This window comes from Mesoplodon bidens (assembly GCF_964165515.1).
Source record: "Mesoplodon bidens genome assembly, chromosome: Y".
Classification (NCBI taxonomy): domain Eukaryota; kingdom Metazoa; phylum Chordata; class Mammalia; order Artiodactyla; family Ziphiidae; genus Mesoplodon; species Mesoplodon bidens.
Window position 1 is genome coordinate 52,712,705 of NC_138180.1, and position 17,517 is coordinate 52,730,221.

The following is a 17,517-nucleotide window of genomic DNA, read 5'->3' on the forward strand; positions in this document are numbered from 1 at the left end:
CTGTAGGATGGGGATGGGGCCTGGACACCTGTCACCGTGGGGTCTGTAGGACGAGAATGGGGCCTGGACACCAGTCACCATGGAGATCTGTAGGACGGGACCAGGACACCTGTCACCGTGGGGTCTGTAGGATGGGGATGGGGCCTGGACACCTGTCACCAAGGGGTCTGTAGGACGGGAATGGGGCCTGGACACCTGTCACCGTGGGGTCTGTAGGACGGGAATGGGGCCTGGACACCAGTCACCATGGAGATCTGTAGGATGGGACCAGGACACCTGTCACCATGGCATCTGTAGGACGGGGATGGGGCCTGGATACTTGTCACCAAGGCGTCTGTAGGATGGGAACGGGGCCTGGACACCTGTTACCATGAGGTCTGTGGGACAGGGATGGGGCCTGGACACCTGTCACCATGGGATCTGTAGGATGGGGATGGGGCCTGGACACCTGTCACCATGGGGTCTGTAGGACGGGGCCTGGACACCTGTCACCATGGGATCTGTAGGATGGGGCCTGGACACCTGTCACCGTGGGGTCTGTGGGATGAGGATGGGGCCTGGACACCTGTCACCAAGGCGTCTGTAGGACGGGAATGGGACCTGGACACCTGTCACCATGGGGTCTGTAGGACGGGGCCTGGACACCTGTCACCGTGGGGTCTGTGGGATGAGGATGGGGCCTGGACACCTGTCACCAAGGCGTCTGTAGGACGGGAATGGGACCTGGACACCTGTCACCATGGGGTCTGTAGGACGGGGCCTGGACACCTGTCACCGTGGGGTCTGTAGGACGGGGCCTGGACACCTGTCACTGTGGGGTCTGTAGGATGGGAATGGGACCTGGACACCTGTCACCATGGGGTCTGTAGGATGGGGCCTGGACACCTGTCACTGTGGGGTCTGTAGGATGGGAATGGGACCTGGACACCTGTCACCATGGGGTCTGTAGGATGGGGCCTGGACACCTGTCACTGTGGGGTCTGTAGGATGGGGATGAGGACAGGGCCTGGACTTAACCAATCATGGGATTCAGCTGCACAAGGTTTGCAGGTCTTCACATTCCCCCACCATTTTTTAGGGCCTTAGTCAAAGAGTGGCAGCTTTGCTGCCCACTTACCCTTCAGTGGTCATGTGAAGCCTCTCTTCTGGTGTCTGCTGCTTCATTTCATCGTATGTTAATACAGGCATGTTTCTCTCCTGGAGATGTGTGCAGGGCTTGGATTATACTTCAAACCACAATACTAATATAATAATAATAATCATGTCGAATGCCCAGTGCTTCCCTGGATGTGGGTGCCCATCGCGGTCTGTCAGGCTCTTCCTGAACTAGTTTCATCATGGACCTTCCAGGGTCTGCAGATGCCTCATCTTTCAGCAGCGTGACGGCCACCCTCTATGCCTTGGAAACAGGTCAGTGGTGGGACCATCCTGGTTTCATCCAGTTCCCTCTGTAGTGGCTTGAATGGTGGATCCTCAAGAGATATGTCCACATCCTAACCCCTGAAACCTGCAAATGTGTTGCTATTGGGAAAAGAATCATTGCAGATGTCATTAAGGTCTTAAGATGAGGACACCATCCTGGCTTATCCAGGTAGGGCTAATGTACTCACAAGGTTGCTTATTGGAAACAGGGAGAGGGAGAACTGATTACAGAAGAGGGAGGGGGTCATGTGACCACAGAGTCAGAGATGGGAGGGATGCGGCCACAAGTCCAGGGATGCCTGGAGCCCCCAGAAGCTGGAAGAGGCAGGAAGGACCCTCCCCTGGAGCCTCTTCAGGGAGCTCAGCCCTGCATCTTCAGACTGAGAGAGAATAAATTTCAGTTGCTTTAAGATACCAACACCTTGATGGTAATTTGTTACAAGAAACTGATACAGTTGTTGACACATGTGAACATCTCTAGCAGCTTAGTGGACCTTTGCCTGGGCATCCGGGCCCGTCCTGCTTCACCCACTAGTCAGGCAAGGAAGGCTCAATCCTCTCTCTGAGAATGGCTCTTGGGTTCTCAAATTCCAGCATGGAGAGATCAGACATTTAGAATGCTAGCAAAAGGACTCTGTGTTTCCTGCCAGGCTGCACCCTGAATTTCAAGACCGGGGACCACTGGTCAGCTAACCATGCATTCCCTCAATTGACAAAATCCCACTGAGGCCCCAAACCTGATGTCAGCCCCCAGCACTTTCATGTGTTGGAATAACAGCCAGCAGCTCTTCCAGAGTGGGGTTCACACTACACTAGATAGATAGATAGATAGATAGATAGATAGATAGGGTTTCCGGGTCAGCAAACTTTTTATATATAGGATCAGTTAATAAATATCTTCATATTTTAGGGGTTTATGATCTATTACAACTACTCAACTCTTCCATATTGACACACAAGCATCTACACACACTACGCTAATGTGTGGCTGTGTCCTAATAAACCTTTATTTACAAAAAAGGGGGGAGGTCAGATTTATCCGAGGCCCATACTTTGTTGACCTAGGGTTTTGACCCCTGTGTGCCACTTTGAGAACTGTAAGTCCTGTCATATGGGTGGGCATTTAGCCTCAGAAAGACTCGGTGTCTCACCCAGTTTCAAGTTCCTGCTGGCACTTAGGTGGGAACCTCAGGGGTGTCTAACCCCGGAGACCATGTTTTCCTTACAGATGAACAAGATGTTATAAATTCTGTGTCGTGCAACCAGGAGACATTGGTGTAAAAGGACAGGAGACCAGGACGTGTACGTTTGAGGTCCTCACCTCCTCGCCTGCATCCTGCTGTGGTTGGCAGAGCTGAGACCCCAGCGTGTGGGACTTTTCATGTGGTGGCCTGAGAGGAACACACCAGGGCCCCTTCTGCAGGTGCACAGACTCTGCAGGATGTCCGCTCGGATAAGGAACATCCTGACACCCTTCCTGGGAGAACCATAGGGTGACAAGGAGGCTCCCAGGGACCAAGGACCAGCACAAGGAAGACAGATGCCAGAGGGTCAGAGATTCCTGACCGCCTTCATCGCAGTTGCAGGAGAGGTAATGATTACGGTGTGAACCCACAAGGCGATTTGTGGGTCCTGGTGGCCTGGGGCTCAGATCACCGTGTGAAGGTGGGGGCACGTGGTCTGAGTGGAAGACCCTGCTTATTCAAACAGCTCACTATTATGTGGTGTATAAGAGTGTCCTGGGAGGCTGTAACACAGGACCACAAACTAGGAGTCTGAAAAGAGCAGAAATTCATCCAGCCCCAGGTCCTGGAGTCCAGATGTCTGAGGTCAAGGTGTCCCAGGGCTGTGCTCCCTCCAGAGGCCCCAGGGGAGGGTCCTTTCTGCCTCTTCCAGCTTCTGGGGGCTCCAGGGGTCCCTGGGCTTGTGGCCACCTCCCTCCCATCTCTGCCTGTGTCTTCTGTGGCTGTGTCTGTGTCTCTTCTCTTCTGTCTCTTATAAGGACCCTGTCCTTGGATTTAGGGCCACCGTCATCCAAGAGGACCTCATCTCAGACCCTTTACTTCCATCCGGATAATCAAGAATGATCTCTTCATCTCAAGATCCTTCATTAGTTACATATGCCAACCCTTTTGCCAACAAAGTCATATCCACAGGTAACAGGGTTTAGGACCTGGTCATATCTTTTTGGTAGAAAATACTGAATCCACTTCATGGTACATGAACTGGATACTTGGAAACTCAGGAAACATCCATTCCTTTTCTGGTGACCTGGAAAACCATGGAGGTCACAGCTTCTTCTATATGTACCCAAGGCCGCTTTCCTGGGCGAGTGACCCATGTTGCTACACAGGACCCTGGGCTCATAAGGACGCCTATTGGCTTAATGCCCTATGACCGCCATCTTGAAATTCTTAATGAAGTGTGAACAAGGACCCACATTTTCATTTTGCCCTGGAACTGCAAATGTGATAGCCCTCTTTGCTCACATTCCTTCCAACCTCAAGAAAGAGGAGCAAGTCTGCACCCAATAAGGACACCCCCACCTGCAGCACACCCTCCATCCAGCCACTGATGTGCTCAAGCCTACCTTGCATGGGTGGTGAAGACCTCTCCCCAAGATCCAGTAAGGCTAGTGGGTTTTGGCTGCACACTGGGGGAGCCTCTGAAATCCACTAATGCTCAGCTCCACCATCAAGAGAATCCCCAAGTTTGTTCATCTGGGCACCGGCATTTATTAGACCTCCTCAAGCCGTCCTCTTGTTCAGGCAAGTTTGAGACCCTCTGGGCCAGGCAAATGCAGATTGAAGCTTCCAGCCCTGGGCGCCAGCCCCTTCCAGAACTGCTCAGATGTTCTGCTAAGCCCTACAGCCCTGACTGATGTGTTTCAGAACTAGAATTACTTTGTATGTTAAAACAAAGATGGAGACATGCCTCGTCTCATATTTCCGGACAGCCAGGATGATGTGCTGTAAAGCAGGATCTTGACTTCCAGGAAGATCCCAACCTTGGAGCATTTGCACATCACTAGACAGCCCTTTACGGCTCGAGGTCATAGTACACAAGGGCCAGCTACTTTTAGCAGCATCACACAGTTGTTTCCCAAGTACAGACTCAGGATGAGGAGGCAGGGTGAGTCCTGGCCAGTCCGACATCCTCTGTCACTTTGAGAACAAGCTTGCTGGCCCCTGAAAGATGCTGCAGTCCCTGGGCGAAGATAGGCTCTGAGAGCAATTTGGACTGTGTGGGACCCTGGCCTCACAGGGCCCCTCCTCTTTGCATGACTGGCCTTATGTCACTCGTCCATCAGGGGAGAGAGAGGACACAGTTCTGGAGAAGTTACCATGTTCCCTCGACACCTGATTGTGGAACATTCCTCAGACCTCAGAGACACTTCCCAGCAGCTGGAGAAGTCTCGTGGACCACTGGGTGAGTAAGGCCATGTCCACGGCATGGTGGGCACTGGGGATCCTGGGTTTACACCTGTCGCTGTCGTTCGGGGAGCCCGGGAAGGGGGCTCTGTGCATACACACCAGGATGGATGACCTTCCATCCCTGGGCAAGTCTTGATTCAATAATTGGACCCGTGGTGCATGTATTTCTCAGTCCTCTCCATGTAGCATCAATGAGTTTTGTTCGACAGTGGGAACAACCACCTCATCCATCCATCCATCCATCCATCCATCCATCCATCCACCCATCCACCCACCCACCCATCCACCCATCCACCCACCCACCCATCCATCCATCCACCCACCCACCCACCCACCCACCCATCCATCCATCCACCCACCCACCCACCCACCCATCCATCCACCCATGCATCCATGCATCCATGCATCCATCCATTCATTCATTCGGCAATGATGTGTTGAGTAGGGTTACCCAGCCAAGCTCTGAGCAAACATTGGATGGAGCTCAAAGTTGAGTGACACAGAGCTCTTGTCCTAAAGGAGCTTGCTCTCTAGGGTGGGATTAGGACTCAAAGATATCAGGTCCTAATGCCTAGAAACTGGGGATGGTACCAGATGTGATAAGAGGCACTTTTGATGGGAAAGAGTGGGCTCTACAAAGGCGGGTCTGTGTCCGATATGACCCAGTTGAAGTTTCCTCCGTCTCGACTCCCACTGGATTTTGATGTCTGTATCGAAAATACCTTTGGTGTCTGTATCGAAAATACCTCTCATCTTCGGTATTAGGAAATGCAACCATAGAAGGTGCACTGGGCTCCCTCCAAGTCTGGACAGGTTGGGAGGCTGATGAGGAGCTTCTCAGGTGGCCCACGGGTCCAGGAGGTAGCACCATGCCCATTTCCCATGTGGGCTCTTCCTTGGGAAGTGTCAAGTCTCGCATTTGTTAAGCACCCTCGTTAAGCCTTTTGGTCTCTGTGTTTCCGACTCTTCATCCATCAAATAATGCTCCTAACATGTGCCCTGTCTACAACCGGGTTTGCTGAGTGGACAGCAAGACGGTATGCGTTCTGTTTGAAGGATTTGGAGTTGTGCTTTCTGTCGTCTGGGTACCAGTATCCTAGGGGTTGGATCTAAATCCGTAGCTTGTTTACCGACGGCCACAAAAACACAAACACGATCCCAGACTTATGGACATCTTGGGTTTCTACATGTGTGATGGGGGAGCATCTGTACATAGTAAAAAGCTTGAGAATTTTCCAGTCTCTGGGGCTCTGTTCAATGAAGCATTTTCTGAAATTCACAAACTTTTAGCGATCTTTGCATTGATTGCTAGCTTAGAACTTCTGGTGATATTGACTACATCTGTTTCTTCCCTCTTTTCCCTTCATTCTTTGCCTTCATTCTGGGATGTCATGTTGAGCTTCCTGAGTTGATGCCTGCCCTTTATTTTTTACTTTTCATATTTCTGGTCGCAGGGTCCTCATTTTTGTCTGTCACTTGGGCTGTATCTCATAGATACATAGTTCAGTCCTTATTTTCATGGTTCCTCTTTACCCCATGGGTTACTTCAATGGGTATTTAAAAATCCCCAAGTATATAGAATTAAAAATAATCATTTTACTGTCATGGGTCCAGGAATGCATTAAAAAGTACGTCTGTTCTAATTCACCCAGAACCTACTTGTTTTGTCCTTCAAAGACCCTGCAGGACTTCTGGTCTACCGTGGTACCAGATGTGTGGATACAATAAAACATTTTCAGTTAAAATATCCTGGAAAGGAAAAAAACAGCATGGGAGCTAAGAGGAACACTTTTTTAAGGGAGGAATATTTAGTTTTCTGGCTTTATTGAGGTATCACTGACAAATAGAAATTGTATCTGTTTAAGGTGGACAACATGATGTTCTGATTTGCAGCAACAGTGTGAAATGTCTATTGCCAACTGCATAATTTTGTCAAACAATTTACCCTCCAGGATCCCAGTGTCCCATTCTGTTCAATGGGTCCTTTATGGTGATAAGACTCAAATAAGAGGATGGATCTAAAAGTGTTTTAGGGCTGCAAATACATTTCCTATATGAGTCACGTCGCCGTTGTGGGTTTGGTGCAAATCACGTGGACCTAATGATCTGGACTGCTTTCCTGATATCCTGGTGCTTCTAAATAGTGGCTGCTTTCTCCGGGGTACAGATAAAGGTGGGGAGGGGCACCCTGAGTGGACCTCGCACTAGCATTTGGCAGGAGGAAGCCAGCGTGTTAGATTTCTTACAAGGCACAGGACAGGGTACCCAGTGTCAGATGTTCTCACACCCCACATGACTTCCTCACATCTGGCCAGATGTTCACATAGGGGAAACCCTGTTTATAATTAACCCCAGCCTAGAACTCATGGCTGTTCACACATCAGTGTAAGAGATTGAACTTCCAGGCAAGCAACCATTGCATTCATAGAGAAAAGATTATCCTTGGCTTGAATGTTCACCATATGGGGAAAGCACAGGGCAGATGGCAGCTTGTGGCATTTGAGTTACCAGTTCTCTAGGCCTGGGGCAGCCGGCACCTTCTTGGGGATCCAAGATATGAGGATATCCCCTTACTGCTTCACCCTCTCCAGGGTGGGGGGGAGGTCCAAGCACTGATATGTTCAAATGGGTATCACTTTATGGTCATTTGTGTTATGTGGACATCATGTGGCTCTTATTACATTTGTCTGTAGGTATCTGTGATTTTGTTTTAGGAAAGTAAAGGGACATTAAAAATGGGTTAACCTACATCCCCGGGTTGGAATATTATTTGGCCATGAAAAAGGAATGAAGTATTGATACATGGTATATTGTGGGTGAACACTGGAAACATCCTAAGTGAAAGAATCCAGGCACAAAAGGCTACATCGTATATGAGTCCATTTCTACAAAATATCCGCAATAGTAAAATCCAGAGAGACACAAAGTGGCTTAGTGTTTGCTAGGGGCTGGGAGCAGTGACTGCTCATGGGGACAGGTCTCCTTTTGGGGAGATGAGAAGGTTCTGGAACCAGATAGAGGTGGTGGTTGCACAATATTGTGAATGTGCACAGTGTCCCTGAATTGTCCAGTTTCAGTGTTTCATTGGATGTTATGTGAATCTCACCTCCATACAATTAAATATTTGCTACGAAGCAGATACAAAGCACCTCCCAGCAAGGCTGTGTTTTCTTCTCAGCCCCACACGCTGGGCATTCACGTACGGTGCTTTGAACCGGACCAAACTGATCAATGGAGCAGAAGCAATCTGGCCTGACCCTCCACTTCCATTTTTCCTTTGCACCAGGATTGCATAAGGAATTCTCCCCTTGGGATAGCTTTCCTGAGCCGGGATTCCCAAGAGGGCAAGAAGAGCATTTTTCCAGGGATGTCGACCCCGGTGATGGTAGGGTTGACATAGTGTGATGCTGGGGGTTCTGACAGACCTCGCATATCATCCTCGGTTTCCACGCACAGGAGTTACGCCCAGCTCCTGTCCACCTAAGCTAACTGCTTGATGCCGGGGCGGGGGACACCCCCGTGGTGGGCTGCTTGGGTATTATACGCTATCGGATAGCCCTCAAGTTAATTTGTTTCTTGCTTCAATCAAATCAACGATAACTAATACAGGTGTTCGTTTCCTTTTCAAAAAGATTGGGAAATAAGACAGGAGATGTGGGGCTTCCATTTGGAAAGTTCCTACTTTATGCCAGGATATTTCCAAAATTGGGAGATTAGGTTTGACATAAATACATCACCATGTGTAAAATAGATAGCCAGTGGGAACCTTCCGTATAGCACAGGGAGCTCAGCGCGATGCTCTGTGATGACCTAGGTGGGTGGGATGGGGGGTGGTGGTGGAAGGTCCAAGAGGGAGGGGATATAGGTATACATATAGCTGATGCACTTCATTGTACAGCAGAAACTAACACAACATTGTAAAGCAACTCTACTTCCCCCCCCCGCAAAAAAACCTTCCAATATCATCTTATTTAACCGTCTATGCATCCTGCAAACAAGGTGTCCCTCCCTTGGGCTCCCAGGCCCCCATCCACTGGACCGTATGGACGATATTTCCATGCCTCAGACGTTCCGACACTTGATGCTTTGAATGAAACTTTCAAGACACGCTCCGGGCAAGCATGTCTTGTCCATGAAGTCCTGTAGTGTAGCAGGTCAAACCCTTCACTTCCAGGTAGAACCAAGGCTCTAGGAAGCAAAACACAGCTCCCCTCTGTCTTCGAGGTCATAGCTTGCCTTTGAAGGAGGCTGAAGGTCATCCTTTCACATTGAGAATGTGCAACTTCCGGTCCAAAGCAGACCTTCCCTCCCTAGCCACTGGACCAGCCTCCCAGCCACTGGGGCCATAGATCTGCATATCAATGGCTGTTGGCAACTTCACTGTGTATTTTAGTTATTTGACCTTCAGACGTCCTTGGCAAAGGCAAGCAGCCTTTAATTCTCACTTGTAGCAGGAGCCCCTCTTCCTTTAAAAACTCCACCTCCCTATGTCTGAAGGGCAAGGAGGCGGAAAAATAACAAGAGTTTCAGCAACCTTCAAAATAGAAAGAAATAGACCCCACTGGGTTCCATCATTTTCTGCCCGTCTTTGAAATTCTCTCCGTGGAAGGTTTTATAAGTACCAAAGCGGAATGAAATATGACAGTCGATTTCCTAGGATTGGAAGGACCTCAGAGGCCATGCATAAATGATGGTGCACCCTTCCCGGGGCTGCAGGGAGCTATAAAACAGTCCAAAATGATTCAGGGACCTCCGAAGGCACAGGATTTGCTTTCGGGATGTGCCCTGGGTATTAGGAAAAAATGGCACCTGGTTAAGTTAGAGACGCAAAATTATATCCTGCGGAAAATGACCGAAAGCATCGCCAGGCAGTGCAAGTGGCAACCCTCTGCTTGGAAAATGATGGATGGAGCCCCGATGTGTCAAACCAGAGAATGCACGTGTCTTAGAAGTTTGTAAGGGAGGGAGGTCAGGACACAGCCAGGAAACTGGACCAAGTGGCCAGACGCCTGCACCTTGGGTTTTCTCACAATTTGATTCATGAATATGAGTGTGTATATATATATGTGTGTATGTGTGTATATAAATATATATATTTACATAATTTATAAGGGGTGATGTTATTGGCTACCCCAGGTATTCTCCACCTGGGCACGGTGGACATTTGAGGCTGGACTACTCTGATGTGGGCGTCCTGGGCACTGGGGGCTGTGGAGCAGCATCCCTGGTCTCCACCCAACACATTCCAGAAGCACCTCACAGTCGTGACACCCCAAAATGTCCGTAGGCATTGCTAGTGTCCACTGGGGGTCGGGGTTACTCCCTTTGGGGAACCCCTGGGTCATTCCAAAGACTAAACCTTTCAAAGCTATGTACACTAGATTTTAGAATTGCAGAGCTGGAATGCACATTAAAATTCCAAGTGAGTTACCAGTCTGTTCCAGACCAAATTATAAAACCACAACAGCAACGAAAAAGCTGCTGAGATTCCCCCCACCCACACCCCAGCTGGTGAGCACTGCTGTTTTCTTTTCCGAGGGGAGGTGTCCCAGGCTCCCCCTCTCAGAGCACTTAAGGGTCTGGGATGCCAAGGAGAAGCTGGCGGGCGTGCATCCCAGCCCATCCCTCCCACCCCCACCTGACAGCCCGGACGCTCGAACCAGGTGCACTGCCCTGAGATGCAGCCTCCACATCTGGAGCTGATATCCTGCCCAACCCCACGGATGGTGATTAGGGATGTAAGCAGATCCAGCAAGGATCCTGGCAGCACCAAGTGGCTATGACACGCTTGGCCTTTCTGGAATCGCGATTTCTCGGTACCATTTGCAGCGCAGCTCTGGATCCTTGTCAGGGGGAGAGAGAGAGAGAGACACACACTGAGTGTTTCATGTACCGTCTTAACCATTTTTAAGTGCACAGTTCAGTGGCATTAACTACATTCACAATGTACTTGATGTACCATCCTCACCATCCATCTCCAGAAGCATTTCATCTTCCCAAATGGAATCCTTGTCCCCATTAAACATTCACTCCCCATCCCCCTCCCCAGCCCCTGGCCCCGGCCATCCTACTTTCTGTCGCTATGGAATCGGACTCCTAGGGATCTCATAGGACTGGAATCCTACAGGATTTGTCCTTTTATATCTGGCTTCTCTCACTGAGCATCCTGTGTTCAAGGTCCATCCATGTGGTAGCCTGTGTCAGAGCTTCACACATTTTCATGGCTGAGTCATTTTCCACTGTGTGGATGGACCCCATGCTGTGTATCCGTCCATCCATCCACAGACACTTGGGTTGTTTCCACCTCTTAGCTATTGTGAATAACACTGCTGTGAACGTGGGTTCGCAAATACCTCTTTGGGTCCCTGCTTTTACTTCTTTTGGGTAAATACCCAGATGTGGAATTGTGGGATCATAGGGTAATTCCATTTTCCAGTGTTTCAACACATAGAGCTCTTTTAAACATTTTTACATGTGATAAAACATTCACTCGTTTTTGCAGTACAGTCATGTGAGTTTTAACTCATGTACAGATTCGTGGAACCACCACCCCTGATGGGATTCAGAACGTTTCCATCACCTCAGAGTATTCGCTCGTCCTGGCTCTCTATTCACAGGCAAACCCTCCCTCCAGCCCTCATCCCTGGCGACCACTGGCCTGTGTTCTTTCCCTATATTTGACTTTTCCAGAAAGTCGTATAAGTGACATCCTGCAGTACTGAGCCCTCTGAAAGTGGCTTCCTTCACTCAGCAATATGCATTTTGCTGAGTTGTCACAAGGAACCATGGCCCGTTCCTTTTAATCACCGAGGGATATTCCATTGTAGGCACACATTGTATGTCGTTCATCCTTTCCCCACTGAAGGACAGCCAAGTGGTTTCCATTCGTGGGTGATTTGTGCAGAATGCTGCTACCAACATTCCTGTACAGGTTTTTGCGTGAACGCACGTTTTTATTTCTCTTGGATAAACATCTGTGAGTAGGATCAGTGGGTTATATGCTAAGAATATGCTAACTTTATAAGAAACGGCCAAACTGTTTTCCGGAGAGGTGGTGCCATTGTGCATCCCTGCCAGCATCATGTGGGAATTCTAGCCACCCCACATCCTCAGCAGCGTTTGGTATTATCAGTATGTTTAGGTTAGCAATTTGAATAGGTGTATCGTGACATCATAGTGTGGTCTGAATGTAAATCTTTTACAGGATGTAGAGGCTTATGATGAATATTTTTTCAGTGATTTTTTTCATAAGTCAACACGATGCTCAGTGAGAGAAACCAGACACAGGACACACGGTGTGTGATTCCATTTATAGGAAATGTCCAGAACAGGCAAATTCACAGACAGAAAGTGGACTTGGTGCCAGGGTCTGGGGAGGGGGATAGGGAGTGTGACTGCTCATGGGGTTGGGGTCTCCTTTGGTGAGATGAGAATGTTCTGAAACTAGATGGAGGTGATGGTTACACAACATTATACACGTACTAAACGCCACCAAATCTTTCACTTTAAAATGGTTACTTTTATATAATATGAATTTCACGTCCGTTAAAAAAATCACGAGGTAATTTTTTTTTACGACTTTAACCTAATGCAAAGGAAAAAAAGAAGCCCATTGTTAATGAAACATTACCTGGAGACTGTTCCTAGAATCTTTTCATCTGTGAAATTCTGCAGAGGTGAATATGGTCCCATCTGGACCATCAAAGGAGGAGGGAGCCGGTGTCACCATCAGAGGTCACCCAGCATCTGGATGTCCCTCATGTTTGGGGAACATTTTCGGTCTCACGGGCAGAGTCTGTCTCCTACCAGGCACGTGGCAAAGGCAGAATTGTCCCTTCTTTGTCCTTCTCCTGCCCCTGGGACAGGCCAGGTGAACCTGCTCCATCAGTCACACAGTTGCCGGGGAGAATTATGCAAACCTGGTGAGGCAGGATTAGGGTAGATGGTCCTGAATCAGCTCTCAACATGGCAGTGGTGTGGTCCTTCCAGGCAGCAGGAGGATGGGTTCAGAGCAGCATCCAGGCATCTCCAGTGTGAAGGCAGGGTTGGCTGGGGCAGCCAAGCTGGCCTCTCCACCCAGGACCTGGGGCATGATGTTGCTTGGGCCCTGCCTTTTCTCTGGTCCAGCAGTATCCTGGACATTCTCCAAGCTGCCCATCACCTTTCCTTCTAAGACAGTTCAGTAGTGTGTGGACCTGATTCTGAGGTGCAGACAAGGAGATGCATCACAGCCTACATCACAGACCCAGCATCTCCCAGAGAGGGTCATCCACTCTTAGCCAAGTCCCAGAAGGGTCGTTCACGGCATCCCGGTGCAGCCACCATATCACCTGTTGACACCTTCTGATACTTCTTTTCTGTAACCAGATGGGAAGTGAGATGGTCAGGCACATTGTTATCAGACCAAACTTGGGTCCGGTCACCCACGTGCAGCAAAGCCAATGTACTGACCCTGGGTTGTGGTGAAAGAACGTACAGTGTTTATTGCGGGCACCAAGCAAGGAGTCCAGGCAGCTAGTGCTTAAAAGGCCTGAACTCCTCGGTGGCTTTCAGGGGAGGGCTTTTAAAGACAGGGTGAGAGAGGGGGGTGGCGGGTGTGTGATCAGCTGGTGGACATTCTTCTGATTGGCTGGCAGAGAGGTCATCGGGGGTCCACATCATCAACCTTCTGGTTCTGACTGGTCTGGGGTCTCCATTGCTGGTGGGCAGCATGTAGGTAACTTCTCCCACCTGCTGGGGTTTCAGTATCTGCAAAACAGCTCACAGGACATGGCTCAGAATATGATCTATAGCCCTTGAGGAGGAACCGAGGTCCTTGACTTTGTTTAATGGCAACATCATTATTATTTAGTCACGCTTGACTGTTTCCCTTTGCTTCTGCATTTTCCCACTTCTCTGATTAAATTTGCTCTTTGGAACTCGGGGAAGGACTAAGAGGTGAAAGCTTTTCTACAAACAACAGGAAAGCAGAGGACATGGGGGGAGGGGTTTCTGTCCCAGGACGGACTCACAGGGTCCTGCTCAGTTACAACATTATTCTTAAGAATTGTACAAACCAGAGAAATGAGGCAAAAGCAATCCAGTGCCCCCTTTCAATGTCACATCTGAATGTTATCAAACCAAACCGTCTTGGAGGGGTTGCATTCGACCCTCTGCAATTGTAACCTTCTATGAATTACTCTTGGTTATGGATTAAGGACCCAGCTGTATCAGGTCACCTGGTAACTTGTAGAAGATGGGGAAGTAGTCAATGATCTACACCTCGGAGAACAGATAACCCCAACGTGGCGGGTTTACTGCCTTGTAGGACACCCACCTGCTTTGTATCTGACTTTTACATTTTAGTCCAGAATCCTGACTATATATTTACCAACCCCTCCAGCTGCTGTGGGACCAGGCTTAACACTGCACACATTCCCTCGTGAATGAGGTTTAAAAAACCCTTGATACAGACTCGCGGTGTATCTGTAGAGCAGTCGTGGTTTTACGTTTTCTGACATCGTAGCTGGACACCATCAACCATACAGGGACGAGACGTCCAGCCACTGGGTTTGCCCTGGGAGGGTCTTTCCCACATCATTCCAAAATCCACCAAACACCACTCTCTCTTTCTATGTATTTTTTCCCTTCCTGTGGTTTCCTGAATAATGGTCTCCCTAAAACATCCCCATCCTAAATCCCAGAATCCGTGAATCGGTTCCTGGATATGGCCAAAGGGACTTTGCAGGTGTGAGTAACTGAGAAAGGGTGAGGGTCCTGGGTTATCCAGGGGGAAGCAATATAATCATAAAGGTCTTGATCAGAGGGAGATGGGGGGTCGGAAAGATAGAAAGCAAGGAGGTGACAAAAGACAGATTTCAAGATGGAACCCTGCTCTTTGGAGGAAGAAGCCGGGAACCAAGGATGCAACTCCGGAAGCTGCAAGAGGCAGTGAAATGCATTCCCCCAAGTCCTGCCGACACCCTGCTTTTAGCCCTGTGAGACCCGTGTCAGACTTCTCACCCCCAGAACCGTAAGGCAGTAGACGTGTGTTGTTTTGGGGTCATGGGTTCCAGCAGCCCAGGAAGCTGATAGAAGCCCCCAGCGCTCACTGACCCTGTGTCATGCCCATCTTTGCTGAGGACGGAGAAGCAGCCGCCCGTCTCTTCTGAGCCCGACATTTCCTACGACTTCTGGAGCTTTTGCTGTCCCTTTATAAAGCCCAGCGTTGAAATCAATCCAAACACAAAAAGGCAACCGTATCCTTCCTTCACTTGGAGCCAGCAAAGTGGGCTGTCATTGCGAATTGGGCTCTTTTTTTTTTTGCCTTCTCTGTTTCTCCCTTGCTGACCTGGTCTCTCTCTCTCTCTCCCCACAATCATATCTCCTCTCTCCTCCTTGGCTGTTCATTTCTATTCCTACCCATTTAATAACAGCTACACTGTGATCTCCGCCGGTCCCTTGGAAATTAATTTAGTTACCTTCACAGGGAATTATCGCTTCTGACTTTAAAGTACCAGACGCCGGGGCAAGAATGGGGAGGGAGTTAGCCCCCAGCCAAGGGCACGGATGCTGAGCATCAGAGCTCCCTCCGGCCCCAGGGCTGTGCTGCAGACCACATTAGTAATTGATGCTCTGAGCCGGCTTCCCGGGCGGAGATGCGAGCTCCGTCCTTTGGACCATTCTGCAAGTCGTTCTGGGTCTGTGCGTTTGTCAGTGTGAAGGTTGAACTGGAGCACAAAGAAAGAAAAGAAAAAAAGAAATGCCTTCCTTGAAATAAGATAGAAGGTCAGCGTGCAGGTGTGACAGCCCCAGATAGAGGCGTGCCCCTGTGCAGGTACATCACCTTATTCTGTCTGCATTTCCTGATTTTCTGCACTGGGAGCTCTTGGATAAGGGCAGCCTGGGTGGGATGAGGAGAGACCCTCAAGGCGTCTCTCTCTGATCTTCCCCCCTCAACGCTGGAAGCAGAGGCTTCTTACATTCTGAAGTCATCAGTGAGATGAATTTTTAAATGGTGCCTTTTTGTAAAAGGTCAGGATCCTACAGGGACCCTGCTGTGTGAGACGTGACCGTGAGCCTCAGGTACCCAGGAACACACCTTCCCTAGAGGCCTGGGTGATGCTAAGGTCAGCTCTTGAGACCCAGAGGCTGATTCCGCGATGGTTCTGTGTGGAAGCCTGGATCTTGGGGGGGCTGTTCCCCAGCAGTCTGTTTCTGCATCAAAACTTCTGTCCTTTAAGATGACGGCATCTTCTAGACCTGGGTTTCTCAGCCTCAGCCCACTGACATTTGGGGCTGGGTGACCCTCGGATGTGGGGCATCCTGTGCCCTGCGGGGTGTGGAGCTGCATCCCTGGTCTCCACCCACCAGGTGCCAGGAGCACCCCTCCCCCAAGTTGTGACAGTGGGAAATGTCCCCAGACATTGTCAACTGTCTCCTGGGGGTAGAGTCTTCCCCAGTTTCTAACCATTATCACAGATAAATAGATACAGATGGCAGACTATATTTAGATAGATGGACGGATGGATGGATTAAAGAGATAATTAGGTAGATATAGATGATAGGTAGATAGATGATAGATCGACAGATGATTGATAGAAGATTTTATTAGATAATAAAGATAAGATAGAGATGGACAGATGATAGATTAGATATTGATAGATAGATGCTAGATAGTAGATGACAGATAGTAGATAGATGCTAGATAACAGGTAGATAATAGATGATAGATGTAAATACACGTAGACATGGATCTGAATGTCTACACAGACATGAACACAGAGACTGAGGACAACCAAGGAGAGACATGAAGTCTGTGAGGAACAGACACAGGTGGAGAGAGTCGATAGAGGGTCAGAGAAGGGGTGACATTGAAGCAGACCTCCCTGATGGGAGGGGGCGGGCCCTGCATCTACCTGGGGTGCCGGGCGCTCCATGCGGGGGGCGGGCAGGATGTGTGAAGCCCCTGAGACAGGGCTTGGCTTGGTGATTCCAGCAGCAAGGACGCTGTGTCTCTGGAGTGGGTGTCGTGAGGCAAAGGCCAGGAGGATGACCTCACTTGGGTTGGAAAGCTCTGTCCCTCCGTCGTCCCCAGCGCCTGAGAATTGAGGGTAACGGGGGGTATTCACCGGGGGAGGGGAGAACGGGGGACCAGAGGAAGGGCTGAGCCTCAAGAGACCGTGCGGGATGGAAGGCAGGTCTTAGGGGGAAATACAGCCGTCGGTGAATCACGCAGAACCCACCTCCTGATCACCCAGGGCACTGGGTGATGATGGGTCACCTGGGACCCTGTGTGGGCACCTTCCGACCTCCTTCAAGCTGCTGGGAGCACCGTGCACTCAGACGTGCTGGCCTCAGGCTCGTGGAGAATGCCAGCAAGGGTCCGGATGGATGATGATCCACGTCTGGCATCAGTGGATTTTCATTCTGCGCACCCCCCCGCCCAAGGACCACAGCACTTCTCAGCAAGGACGTAGCGTGATTTTCCAGCACCCAGGAAATAGCAGCAGGTGGGGGAGTGGGCAGGTCACAGCGGCTGAGAGGCTCCTGGGCAGGAGGCCACCGCAGGGTTACGGCCAGAGGCAGAAAAGGGCCAGAAAGTGAGCCCTACCCGGGAAGAGGTGGCTCGTGGTCCTAAGTGGGAAGCAAAAGCCAGGGGAGGAACCAGTGCACTGGATGG

The 17,517-nt window shown here is 49.8% G+C and overlaps 1 long non-coding RNA gene across 1 annotated transcript in view; it reads left to right on the top strand.

Annotated features, from left to right (window-relative positions):
- Positions 1–1,030: 1,030 nt before the first annotated feature.
- Positions 1,031–17,517, top strand: part of LOC308609705 — a 94,573-nt gene continuing 78,086 nt past the window's right edge. Inside the window, exons 1-3 of the long non-coding RNA XR_014014332.1 lie at positions 1,031–1,410; positions 2,651–3,013; positions 3,445–4,851. This is a non-coding gene — a long non-coding RNA (uncharacterized lncRNA). The remainder of the gene's footprint in view (positions 1,411–2,650; positions 3,014–3,444; positions 4,852–17,517) is intronic.